Genomic DNA, 14,471 nt, shown 5'->3' on the forward strand with positions numbered 1-14,471 from the left:
CGGGGGGTACACTGTACCTCGTGTAGGTTTCCAAGTGTCCGGGGGCTACACTGTACCTTGTGTAGGTTTAAGTGTTCCGTGGCTTCCTCTAATCTAGCTGAGAGTCTATTCCTCACACTCTGCTGTGGCAGGCATGTAAATGAAGCTACTGAACACTTAAACAAATTATAAAATAATTAAATCTTAAAAAAGGTACACAAGGAATCGAGCAGTTCTTCAAACGCTTTCTTCTTTTTCTATTGTTGGGTAGCTATTGCAAAAACAAGCACAAACAATGACCAAGATCCTTTTTGTAAAAACACTGAAAGGTATTTCCTTTTTTAATAAGCATCAAACTCAAGCATATTAAAAACAATTTTTCCTTGAGTTTGAAAAGAATAGGACCTGGTTTTAGGTCTCCCAACCAGTGTGTATTAATTACAGCACAATTTAACCAGAAACTCAAACTATAACCAGGGATGTAAAGATTCCCATTACAAAGCAGCAAGTTTAAATGAACTGCTATGCAATAGGAGTCTTCTTTCCATCCCTGATGGAATTCCATTGACAACAGGAGATGTTAGCAGGGTACATACATACTGAAGTTAGTAAACCCCCTTGGCTAGCATGTTTTAATATTTTCACAGTGCATTATTTTACCACATTTTTTCAAAAATGAACACATACGGTTTTAATACCACTTTGTTAAAAACCTGGTTCACTGTAATTACTGTTTCCTCGGCAGCGGAGTCTCTTATTCTCAGCTCAAAATGCTCTGTTTTACTGCTGTGGGGAAAGAAATAGAAGTAGCTTTCAGTACTATATCGCCATGGAAGTAGAATTACGTATATCCTGGGGAACGGGACTCGATGCAGCACATTTCAAAAGAAGTATTAAAAATGCATTTATATATCACAAGGTTACAATAGGATGTGGGGGGGGAGGGGAGGAGTGGGGGGGGGGGTGACAGAGACTGAATGATTCTTGGTGTTAGATCTCCTTCCTGACCTGTTAGGGCGCAGAGTAAAGGAAACAGAGTACCCTTGACTGGATGGCCCGACAGTTCATTCCCAGGGTTAGGTGGAAGTCGGGCATCTAGAAAGGGGACTGAGCTACAGTACACTAAATCGTTGACCCAGAAGGTTAACGTGTGGCATCCGTGGATTGTTGGAGCAGGTGCTCTCGTTAACCGAGGGGTCATGGTTGACGGTATATAAAAGGGGACGTAGTGAGGTGATCTGTTCCTTGTGATGGTTATGCTAAGAACCGAAAGACCGTGAGTTTTTTGTTTGTTTTGTCTGTCTAAAACATACTGTTTGTTTGTTTATTAATTAAGACTAGACGGCTAACATGATCATAGAGCTGTCACCCACAGCCAGCCTGAAACCCGGGCAACCCTGCAAACTGTATCACGTATAAACTGTACTTCACAGCGAGCACTACAGCTCGCACTTTGGACTGGTGATGGTGTTTGTATCTTGTGTGTGTTTGCACTGGACTATTGTTTATTATTGTTTATGAAACTGCAACCCGTAATTATTCCCACGTCATTGCTGTGTATTACCAGTCCTATTATTTACTGCTGGATCATCAGACCATTTGGATTACAAATCAAACAAACCATTTCACCGTGTACTTTGTCATTTTCTTGTTGGATTACTGCACCTGCACTTCACCTGCTCTACTAATTACCATTTTGCCACAGGGGGCTATACTTATTACCTTGGTTAACCCAAAGCCCACTTATAAATGAGCCTGAATGACCAATTCAAAAGGTTCTGGGTTTTCTTTAAAAAAAAAAAAAAAAAAACACACCACCACACACAAACCATTGCTTATATCCATTTACAGTCACAAACCTCAGCTATCGTTATCACCAAAGCTGCCATCGCCTTTCCAACTTGTACAACCAATTTGACTACAACCCTCTATAATTGACCCTTCTGTGCAGTACCACTGTATCAGAAAGCAGACCTTGAACATCCTGCTGCTGTAAAAGGATTGATCTACAGAAATGGACAGAATTGTTTTGTTTTTTTAACAATCCTTCCATTACAACCACCTGGACAGACAGAGTAAAATAGTGCGAGCAAGCAGATCCTCAGTATCATATTACACACCTTTAAAAATGTACACAGTAACAGACGCACAGACATCTCTGGAAAGTACATGATCGGATCGGATTCCGATTGTCTCAAAACATGAGCTTTTTGAAGCAGTCGTGAATGTGGGTTGTCAAAATGCACAAAGAAAAATAAATAAATAAATAAAGAGGTGCGACTAACATACGTTGTTAGATCGGATGATCTGATGAACTTTGACATTTCAAACTTTTCATGTCTGATTCAGGCGCGCATATATTTTTTGTCTCAGCTGTTTATAAGGGACTCCCCCTCCCTCATGACACCATGCACAGACTGAAATGGACACTCGCCAACTGCTTGGCTGCAAAATACAGTTTACATTACAGGACAATCAACTCCCCGGCAAGCGTTCAAGCATGCCAGCTCTGTACTGTAAAAACTGAGAGAAAGCTCACCAAACAGAAACAGCCCCCCCTGCCAGCCCTGGCCGGCTGCTTTCATATCTTTTCATCATTTTGTTTGTTTGACAGAAAAAAACAGCAGGAAGTCTTTCAGTTGACAGGCATCCTGCATTTGAAAATCAGAATCTTCTACAGTTTTTAAAATCATGTTTTATCTCGTTTTTAAACGTTTTACAGTTCAACTTCTGTTTTTGTATCTGCGTAACTTGTTAAAACACACTAAGAATGTGCTGAAAAGCAAAACTGGTCTTTTCTGACAAGAGTGCATTTGGAGTGACTTTTAGTCTTTGCTCCCCACACTGAAGTACGGTTCCCCTTCAGTTTTAAATGTTTAACCAGTATTGCTCACTAGAGCTACAATAACCCATTACTAGGATCAAGCTCTCTACAGGTGTGGGTCCCTGGTATCGATCGGGCTGTTCATTTTACACACGCTGTTTAAAATATTGTTTTTCAGAGTAAAACAGGTTTAAAAAGCATTGAATCGCAAAAGGACACTCTGTACTGTATCTCCAGCCATGCCCCACCCCTTGTTCGCTGTATTTTTCACATACCTCTTTATAGACGTGCATACTGATAAATCCTCTCCTGATCACTCGTTTTATCACCAAACTCCTCAATAATGCGATCCAAGTCATTATTTTATTACTATAACAACATCTCAAAAAGCTCTGCAAATGTCGGTGATATTCTTTGAGCGCTGGTTGCAGAAGCAGCTATCTCCTTTGTTTATATCCATGTTATCTCTGTAGTGCATGGGACTGTGAGAAACGCCCTTTTTTTTTTTTTCGGCTTCTCACATTGAAAGGTTTTGTTTTGTCCAAAGTCAGTGTTAAGTTTAGTTAAGTCGGAAGCTACCCAACTTGTTCGTCATTACGACAAGAGAGAAGAGAGAGAGAGAGAGAGAGAGAGAGAGAGAGAGAGAGAGAGAGAGCACTCAACTTGCCAAGAGATTCTGATTATCCTTACAAGAATGTCCTCATGTCGGCCTCTACACACCCTGTGATTATAACATATTATATAACTTGTGCCAAATCCGGTCCTTGGCAAGTTTGTGGCATTTGGACAACACCTCTGAAGTCTACCTACGGTTCTCCCACTTCCACTACAGCTGCGGCCAAAAGTTTAGCACCACCTAGAATTTTAGGATTGAGACATAATTAAAAAAAAATAATAATTATATCGCAAAAGTCTATCGGAAGTCGTGAGATTTCAAAATGTCACATTTTTCAAATATGTCAGTTTTTCGTGAAGTATATGGAAAACTACGAGGGGTGTGCAATTCAATATGTTAGCGTAACATTATTCAGCAGGTTTCATTCGACTTTCAATTAGGGGCGCTTTTGTAAGGGGTTGTGGGGTACAAAAAAAACACAGGAAGCTTTTTAACCCCACAGGTTAAATACAAACAAAAAATCCAATTCACAAGGCTCTGCAGGTCTGGGACTGAACCTAGACCCAAAACTCAACAGCCCTTGTTGGAAGCCCAAGGCTAAATGGACTCTTATCAGGACTGTGGAGCGCTCACAAAAACTGCAGGGATGGATATAAGACCCCTATTGCAATACGGTTTGATCAATTCCTGGAATGGGAGAAGCTGCTATGCAACAGGAGTCTTATTAACATCTCTGAACTCTGTGGCAGTCCTTGACTGTGACTATGTCGATAATTGTATTGACTTTGTTACAACAACTAAAAAAAAAAAAAAAAAAAAAAAAAAAAAAAAAAAAAAAAAACCTCTTAAAAACAGCTGTGTTCATGTAAACACTAGAAAACCTGATCTGATCTCATCCATTATTCAGCAGAAACCAGAATCCCTGATAATACGATTTAGCATAATGTAGGTTTCCAAGTGGTTAGGGGAGCAGTTTCTCGCACCCTCTTTTCAGTGCGAGTCTGCCACACAAACAGTGGAAGATAAAATACACTCTTAAATTGATTAGAGGCAGCCACTGATCACTTTTTAAACAAATTACAGCTCATTAAATCTCAATTTAAAAAAAAAAAATGATGAAAAGCTGATATTAACATATTGAATCTGTTTACGTAGATTCTGTTGTGATTTAAATGTTTCGAATGCTTTGTTCACATTTCGAGTGGGAGACCTGTATGAACTCAGCCACATCAGAAGTGGCTGCTATTGTGGTAGGTTCCAATGAGGACGTGAATTATAATATACTTTAATGATTGCAGGATGACGCACTGCAAGATGAGACAGGACTGTGTTTATGAATTGCTGTCTGTGCTGTTGTTAGATTAGACTTCAGTATTAAGAAATAAACATGGGGAGGATGACACAGAACAGTCTCCCTCTAAATGTCATTTGTGTTGTAGTCTATTAACCCTTAACTGGCTGAATCATCAGAAAAGGGTGTTAAAGGATATTCCAAGTTAAATCATATAGTTAGGGCTGCATTTTCACTGTGAAAAAATGCTTATTTCACGATCTAAAAAAAGGTATTCCAAGATATTTCACAATGAAACAAATTTATTAAAGCAGAAAAAATAGCGATGTCCCATTCAAAACTGATCACTTTCTCCATATAACAAATGCTCCTAAATATTGAAATGCTTTCCTGAAAAACAATAAATGCTAAATTGTAGCATATTTCTTTTTTTTATGTCCACCGTTTATAAACATTATATTTTTCACCAGTAAATCATCATACAAAATAAAAACATAATGTGAAAACATCAAACACATGAAATGTCCCCTTGTACAGAAAAGAGCAATTTCAAAATTTCCAGAACTTAAATGCTAGTCCAATGACAGTGTAAAATATCTTGTGATATTTTGTTTCTCATTATGCTAGCAGGAGTTACAGGCTGCAATACATGAAACTACTGGAAATAGATACCAAGGGCAGGAAAAGTAGGCCTGTGTGGTAGCGAATGACAAGCTAAACTCTCTCAGCATTGCCGAGTAATGGAGTGATGATACTGAAGAGATGCAGACATCCATCACTGTCAGACCACTTCAACACCCTAATCTAGCCAAATTCACCTTTAATTGATAATGCTAATTATCAACATGCATGTCCCAGGCAACTGATCACAGGAGAGACGACATCAGTCTGTTTATCTGCATGTCAGTCTGTTCACTAGAGCAGCACAAACAGATTGTTCAATTACTCAGATCAAGATCTTCACAGGTGAGGGTCATTAGTGTTGATTCAAGTGAAACAAGTGAAGAAACAGCTGCTTGGGTTTGTGTGGATCACCATTTTCCACAGAGTCTAAGAAAAGCAGCAATCACAAACCCCAGCAGCTGTTTCTTCCCCTGTTTCACTCCGAATGATAAATCAGCTTGATCAGCAGGGACCCTCCCCTGATTGTCAGTGTCTGGTTTCCGGGAAGAGCTTTATCCAAATAACTGAATAATGGGTTCATGCAGCACTACTGTTCACGTGTCTGTCCAATTCATTTTAACCTCTGCTAAAAGGAACCCACCACTCTCTGCTGTATAAACCCCCTTGAAAGTAAAATATAGGTTAGAACTCAGCAGCTCTGCAATAACTGTGAATATATTTTTCTAATAAACTGCTCCCCAGGGGAAGCATTACCTCCATTGAGGAATGTGCCACTTCATTTGAATCGGCTCAGCAAGTGTCCCTTAGCACTGGAGTGTTACTGCCAGTCCTTCACACCACAAGGGACTAGGGGCACCTCGTAGACAAGCATGAACTCGAGTGACCCTTCCACCATGGACAGCACTGGAGGAGAAGTAGCAAAGCAGACACAAGAGCACAGCAGTGTAGCCAGGTCCAGTCATTACAAAGAGCTCCGTGAAATCAGTGCGACAGACAATCATTCGGTAACACTTGAAAAGGAATACTACCCGAATACACCTTACGCACTTCCACGGAGTTCTGAAAATTTATTTTGAATTCAGCCCTGTTAATTCATCATGATTTAAAAACATTTCGGTTCACCTTTCCGCTCCATCCGTACCCTCTTACTCGCCCTCCAGGGGACCGGGAGAAATGTTCATTCATGCATAAATGCATACAGAATCAATTCTGAATTTGCAGCCATTATTTTGAAGTGTTACCAAACATATCAGGAATGCAAAGAAGGCTTCTATTGTATAGCAGTTTGATTCATTCCTGGTTTTACTAGGAGTCTAATAAGACAAGTCTGAGCTAGTTACACATACATGGTGGCTAACCAAGCTTGTATAAAAACCTGGAATGGGTGAAACTGCTATGCAATAGAAGTCTTTATTCCCATCACTGCCTATATGAAACCTGAGATTGACACGTTAAGTATTTACTACTATGAATGCAATGTACAGTGCAGCTTCTTACTTTCTGAGATACATAGAAGAGGAAGAGTTGAGGTAACCATGCAAGGTATTTCCTAAGGAATACAGAATGGTTTATTTGTGTGGCCTTTCATATTGTTTTATATGGGCCAAGTATGCACACTCACAGCTTCTTATTATATGCAACATTATCCCATCCCCCTCCCCCCTTTATATCAAGGTATATATATATTGTAAGATGGCAGGGGCAGAGAGATATTCCTCCCTGCCTAAAAAAATGTGAAAATGTACATTTTGTTTAAGTTGATTGATTTTGTTTAATGATTTTATTGTTAATTATCCCCTGCACCTGGCTATTGTTGTAAATTAGAGACAGGTGCAGGGTATTTAAGGAAACCAGACAGTTTGCTCAGGTCAGTGTGGCTGTAGAGTGAGGAGCTCGAGGTGTTATAATGAGGTATAAACCTACGTTTTGTTTTTATAAAAAACTGTTGCTGTTTATTTTCATGTTATGTGTCAGGTAAACAGCTTAGCTGTCCTGCGTGTCAGTCAGGGGCCTGCATATGTTTAGTGAGTGCTCTGAGGGAGCTAGGTGCTTGTTTGTTTTTTGTTTGTTTGATTTATTTTTTTGACTAAAAGTGCGCAAAAGTGTAATAAAAATCAAGTTTTTATTTCTGGGTCACATTCTTAAAGGGGCACGAACCCGAATAACGGCCAATCTGTTTACTATATATATATATGATAGATAGGAGATATAGACATATAATTGCTAGATCTATATAATAGATAGACCTACATACACACACAATACAGAATAAGGGACAATAATACCAAGATGTCAATGTTTAAACAGAAATCATTGACTGTATAGTAAACAATATCACAAACACATTAATATATTTAAATAGAAATAAGTGAGTGTAGTTACCATGGCATCAAAAGCCTAGAAGTACCTCCTGTTTGTTTTCAAACAGACTTTCCTTTGACAAAGGTGTGTTAAACATGCAGAAACATTGGGAAGTTGTTTACTACTCAAAAGAGCAGTAAACAGGAAAGTGGGGCTCTGACATTAACATTGCTAATAAAGGGTTTTAGAGCCTTGCTAATTACTCGCTTTTTCATAAATTACATGTACACAATTGTTGGCAGACAAAATGGTAGCCATTTCAGCCCAGAGACAATAGCAAAGAGAAGGAGATGTGACACCTTTTACTAGACTAACTAAATTAATTTTTTTAAATACAAAATTAAAACTGTTCACATTGCAAGTGATGGGGTCAAGTAATCACAATTGGTTCTCTCCTTTAAGGGTCAAACAATTCCAACATACTGTACATGAACATTTACTTAAGGTGACCGCCAGGCTAGACTAAACTGGGTAAGATTGGATTTCATCAGCACTGTGTGCATTCCCTCACTGAACTGAGCTCAGCAGGAGTTTGTGGAACCGGTTTAGTCTAGAAACAGAATGAGCATTAGCAGCCAGAAAAACGAGCCCTGCCCTCACAGACAGGAAGCAGGACAAAGGGGTCGGCTGGGTTTGAATACTGCAACAAAAAAAGAGTCTGTGCAGAAACAGAAAACAATAAAAAAAGGGCAGAAATCAGACACAAGGCTGGAGGGAAGACTTACTTCCATCCTCATCAGCCACAGATTCAGCCAAGAAACGCAAATCTCTGCAGATTCCAACATCACCAAGTCTGGTTAATTAAAAGACAGCTGTAAACAGTTTAGCCATGTCTCCTGGGGCAGCTGTACTTCTTTAGGTAGTGCGGGCCAATATTTTAAACTGGCTCTTGAGCAAAAACAAAGTATACCCTGTGGCACGCTCATCATGCAGCAATTGCCAAACCTTTTCCATTTCGACCAGCCGACGATATTCACTGGAATGCGTAGAAATGGCCCCCAAATGGGGGATTTTTAATGACGTTTTATATTGGATATCAAGCTGATGTTCACAGTATTTTCTTACTAAAGAAAGCAAAACTGATCCATTTATTTCTGTAGAATCATCCATCGATTATCATTAAGCGCTTAATCCTTTACAGGGTCCTGGTGAGCTGGAGTCTAACCCGGCAGGCACAGGGTACAAGGCAGGACTATACCCTGGATGGGACGCCAGTCTATTGCAGGGCACCACACACACACAGGGCGATTTAGAGCGGCCAATCAACCTGAACAGCATGTATTTGGACTGTGGGAGGAAACCAGAGTACCCGGAGAAAATCCACGCGAACACAGGGAGAACATGCTAACTCCACACAGACAGACCCCTAGGCCGGAATTGAACCTAGGACCCTGGCGCTGTGAGCTAGCACCGCTAACCACCACGCCACCCCTGTAGAATCATAATAAAACAAATCTAATGTACCCAATTCAAAAAGTCAGAAACTCAAAAAGTGGCTGTCCGCCATCATCCAGACAAAGTTACATTATGCTAATCCTGGCGCTATACTGGCTTGACGGTCAAGGACACAGTTATATAACACTGCAAATATGAAGACTGACTGAAATGGTGCAGAGCCCATCCCCATCGCTACAAGAGATAATAAATACTATGCTATTCAATAGATCGCTAATGTAAGTGTGTGTTAAAGGAGGTTGGAATAAAATACTACTGGACACTATGTTCACTATGCCAAATTAACAGTGAAAGTTTATAATGCAAGGGCAAAATTAATTATTGCACAGGTGCACACAACATGCTTTGCATGAAAGAAAAAATAGATGCTTTAGTAAACACCTGGTCTCTAACTCAAACCTCAACTTGAATAAGTAACTCTGAGCACAGAGGCTAGGAAGATTTCTCACAGTATTGCTAAGCAAACTGTTTCAACAGTAACCCCCCAGGGATGGAAAGAAGCACTTGACATCAGGGTCTGAAATACTTTACAGGAAAGAACACCAATAGGCTTCTTACTTATAAATAGCACATCACTCACTTATTTACACAGTCAACTTAGATTGTTACATAAACTGCAGGTTTTAACCCATTAAGGTACAAGAGACATGTGTCCCACAAATAAAAATGATGCCCACTTTCTAATTTTTTGCAAATTGGTGCATGAAACAGGGTTTCAAATTTACTGTCAGGTTGAATCTTGTCAACCTTGTGATACTCAAAGAAACCATTTGAACTACCTCTGAAGGGGTGAGCAGGCTGCTCAGTAGCAACATCAGGTAGAAAGGTTTCTGTCTCTTGATTTCCGTCAGGGTGAAATTGATGGAGAACTTCAATTAACCCACTATAGACTTGTCTACTTTAGAGCAGCGTCTTTACAGAGTGCAGAGCGTTTACTGTTCTTGCTGAGTTGCCGATTCAGTTGAAGTCAAAAACTATGCAAAAGGGCTTATTTGAAAAAAGTTATTAAAAAAGAGCATATGAAAGAAGATGAAGAAAGCTGAATTACACCCGGTGAACAAGCTGGCTTTAGTGGTGACGTCATACCAGAAAGGAACAGAAAGCACTGCGAGGTGAAACGGTGAATGAAACGTGCTATTGCGCGTATTTATTAAATACAGAAAATAAAAGGTTGAACAAAACACAAACCCTATTACAAAATAAACAGCGCAAGGGCCAAAACAAAGACAGATAGACAAACGGTGGATGAACAGAACACAAGTACCGTGCTGGCACTGCCAGCACGCAATAGCAATTGTAATTGTATATAATATAAATCTTCTCACCCATTCCCAACACACCGAACACTCAACCCCGAGTGAGTGAAACATGCATGCTTTTATGCAACTGTACCGAGACTCGATTGCTAATCAATCATTCAATTGGAGTCGCGGTACAACTGCACGTGAATTCAATTAGTGCACTCCCATGTCCACACACTATATACTTTTTAATCTCCACGTGGAGTGATGTGCAATCTTTGTTCCTAAACACAAATATATTTTAAATCACTTGTGTTACACAGACCCATTTATATCCCGTGTACCAATGACTATACACCAACATTAACAAACTACATACAACACAAAACACAAATACATAGCCCAAGGACAGGGCACTTTGCCACACACCCATAGCATGCCCGACACACTGTGTTGCATTTTCACACAACCATCCTTGCAGTTACCGTCCTTCATGTTCCTACCTTGGGAAAGCAAAGGAGTTCAAGCCAAACGTAAATGCTTTTCAAAAAGTGCAGCTATCACGGTTTTTGTATAACTTCCTCAGTTCACTCCGATTCAGCACAGCTTACTGGTAAAACTACACGGGCTGTCGATAGGGTAGTGGTCTACTGCAGGCCGCAAACACAGCACTGACTCAACAGGACCAGTGTACAATGTGTTTGAACTGTTGAGGAGGAATATGTGATTAGTCCTCAATGATTACCAGCCTCTAATTCCTTCAAAGAAGCTGGGATTGGGAATCTGTAGATGTTACCTTACTTTGTAAAACAAACAGACTACAACTTTCAGCTGTCATATACTGCCTCGTTGAACTCACTCAAAAGTACCTCATTTTGTTAACGGCTTCGAAAAGGCCAAATTGTGCTTTAGTGGAGTCAACAGACAAAAAACAAAACAAAACAAAACAAAAAAAAACCGTACAAAGCAGTGTCATAGACTACCCTGGTAAAACATTAACTGCTATGTAATGGGTTGTCTTATTTCCATGGTTGTTGCAGTTTAAATTGAGTTTCAACCTCCTAAAGTCCTGTTAGCTTTTAGAAGGCGTCTACCTGTGGGGTAATGATCACTGCACTCAGATACATGGTGGGCTCTGTGCACCACACAGAAAGACTAGCCGCTTGCTTTACAGCAGCAGGACTTGGAACAAAATGGCTGATCCGCTCTTATATCAGTGATGGAAATGAGTCTCCCACTGCATAGCAGTTTGATCCATTCCTGGTTTTACTAGAAGTTTAGTAAGACACCACTGTGCTTGTTCACTTTACACACTGTGGCTAATCAAGCTGGTAGTAGAACCTGGTATGGGTGAAACTGCTATGCAATAGGAGTCTTCTTCCCATCCCTGTCTATTCTGACTACTGTACCCTCACAGCCTCAAGCTTTGATTCAGAAACAGAAAAAGGAGTGTGATAGAAATACAATGAGTCTTGATTGTAAATGTCCCTCCCGACCTGTGAGGGCGCTAAGCAGCGAGGACAGAGTTCTTTGGACGGGCTGGCCTGACAGTTCTTTCCCTTAGTTGGGAAGTCGGTCAGTCTGGAAGAAGTGGAGAGTCCATTGCAAGAAAATATCGACCGAAAGGGGAACAATGTAGCGGCCGCAGATTGTAAAGGCGTTTACCAAGGGGTCAAGTGTGACATCACAGAAGTGGGACGGAGAATCGTAATCTCTTCCTTCACTCTGGTTACGATATAACGCCGAAGGACCCGTGCAGTAATTGTGAGAGTATTGCGAGTGTTTGTTTGTCTTGTCTAACTTTTACTTGCGTGTTCATAGACGGCTAACACGTTCCGGAGCTGTCGCTAAGGGCCAGCATAAAATCCCGGTACAGCACTACACTATTGTCACGCATTAAAATGTATCACCCACCAAGAGCACTACAGCACTCAGCCAGGGCTGGTGACCGTGTTTGTACATTGTGGGAGGGATACCTGTGTTTATTGTTTGGGACTGCAAACCTGTTATTATTTACCTCATGCATTACACATTGCTGTGTATTGCTGGGGGATCATTGTTTTGGTCACCAGACCTGGACTATAAAATAAAGAAAGCATTTTTCCATACCGGATTACAATCTGTCTGTTTTATTCCTGCACTGCATCACCTCTGCACCTGTACACAATAAAGCACTTTGCCACAAGGGGTTACTGAAAAGGTTTTTACAAAAACACAGACACAAAGAACTTGCATTTTCAACATTGGTTACAACCCCCATAAATATACAGAAACTCATTTTAATACCACCAAAATGGGAAACATCTGCTTACCTAATTGTACTGACAACAAGCCTCCTCCTACACATTCAAACAATAAAGAGCCCATGCAGTGCATATAACACATATCATCACATTCACAAACAAACCATGCTCTTCTTTACAACACAAGTCAGCCCACATCTCAAAAAACGTCCAACGTAATCAATACCCCAACAAATAAATAACGACACACCATTATTTGACGAGTAATCACGCATTCAATTTAATCTCATCTGTAACAAAGAACTCCATGCAATATACTGTACAGTAGCCTACACACAGATGCGCGGGTACATTTTAAAAGCCTGGATGAAACAGCAGGACTGTCAAAACGTACAGTTCATTTTGTTAATTGGGTTATTATTCTCTCAGTACCAGGCAGGGGTTCCCATTCGACACAAAGAACTAACATCTCGAGAAACCACTGCATGCAATTAGTCTAAATTAATGTTGTTTTTTCTTTTTCTGAATACCGGTTTTAATTAATTTAAAACGTCTTTTATATGATTAAATGTCGGGGTTGCATGAAGTGAAAGGGAGCTGTTGTATTAAGGCTGTTATGGTAACCGTAGATGCTAAGCCGTAACCCACCAGTGTACTGCACTGTCAGTATCGTGAACACACAGGTGTGGCACTTAGAACCTAGCACATTACAATGCAGGTGAAAACAACCCCAGAGGAACACTTTTAAACAAAGTATTATATATATATATATATATATATATATATATATATATATATATATATATATATATATAAGTTTTAAAAGATATCTGCACATAAGAATAATTCTTATTTAGAGCGCACGGTTGTAATATTAATAACCCTAGACTAGTCGCAGCCCGTAAACATCAGTGAAATGTCGTGAAAGCCTAACCTGATATTCTGTTAAGAATTGTAAAGCTGCATCAGTCACAGTGGCTTCCGTTCAAGTGTGCTTATTTATAGAATAACACCGAGATAAAACAACGTTAGCCTGTTGTTGTTGTTGTTGTAACGCCTTGATATTGTCTTAACACAAATAGCTAATCCATTTCTCAATGCCTCTACGTTGCAGAAATAAAAGTTTAAGACGTTTCAATGGTATTCTGTGTGCTTATGCCATTCTATTAACATGGTGTTCATTCTACTTAAAATTATATAACACACACACTGTATAATCATAAAATAGTAACTTAACAGTCAAAGCAATGACACAAACTACGCCATTAAAAACAAAAACAAAACAACTTACCTAAGCCGCTCGTTGAACAACAAACACACCACTTTTCTTCCTGCGGTTACGGTATGGCACGAGTCATTTTTTGCATGAAGAAAACATGCATTGAACCGCAAACCTAGATCAAACCAAACAACAGTTTATCACCAGTTCTATATCCACCGCCACCACGAAAATTAGCCGTCTTGCTAAACTAAACAAACTTGCTAATAATTTGAGGAAACAGGTAAAGTATATGAAAGCAAATAAGCATGTACAATTAACCCGTGTACACTACCTTCGATGGTTCTCTCTCTCTCTCGGCTCGTTTTTCCAAATGGCCCACCTCGCCTCTCCTGTTTCTCTGTAGACAATAGCGCCCTCTACACTCTGTCTACCGCTTCACAACCCCCTTTATTTTGAAATCTGCCAAGTAGGAACACTGACTCCGTACAGGATCACGTACGTTGGAATTGTTCTTTTTTTTGTACGCTTTTATTTTGTGACTGTTTATAAGTGTTTTGGTCCTGTTTGAATGATTTGTCTACTTTTGCCATTGCTTTTTAAATATTATTTCTTTGT

General features: G+C 39.9%; 1 protein-coding gene across 7 annotated transcripts in view; it reads right to left on the bottom strand.

Annotated features, from left to right (window-relative positions):
- LOC121319500 (epidermal growth factor receptor kinase substrate 8-like) overlaps positions 1 to 14,241 on the bottom strand; it is an 88,398-nt gene extending 74,157 nt beyond the window's left edge. For 5 of the 7 annotated variants that reach the window (XM_041256980.1, XM_041256984.1, XM_041256978.1 and 2 more), the window contains exons 1-2: positions 14,188 to 14,241; positions 13,926 to 14,028 (exon numbers count right to left, since the gene is read on the bottom strand). The gene's annotated coding sequence lies outside the window, so the exon portion shown is untranslated. Of the gene's footprint in view, positions 1 to 3,078; positions 3,094 to 13,925; positions 14,029 to 14,187 lie in introns of those variants that run through there. The other 2 variants (XM_041256982.1, XM_041256977.1) reach the window with 2 other exon arrangements.
- Positions 14,242 to 14,471: the final 230 nt, after the last annotated feature.

Source organism: Polyodon spathula, chromosome 8 (assembly GCF_017654505.1).
Source record: "Polyodon spathula isolate WHYD16114869_AA chromosome 8, ASM1765450v1, whole genome shotgun sequence".
NCBI classification, from domain to species: Eukaryota; Metazoa; Chordata; class Actinopteri; order Acipenseriformes; family Polyodontidae; genus Polyodon; species Polyodon spathula.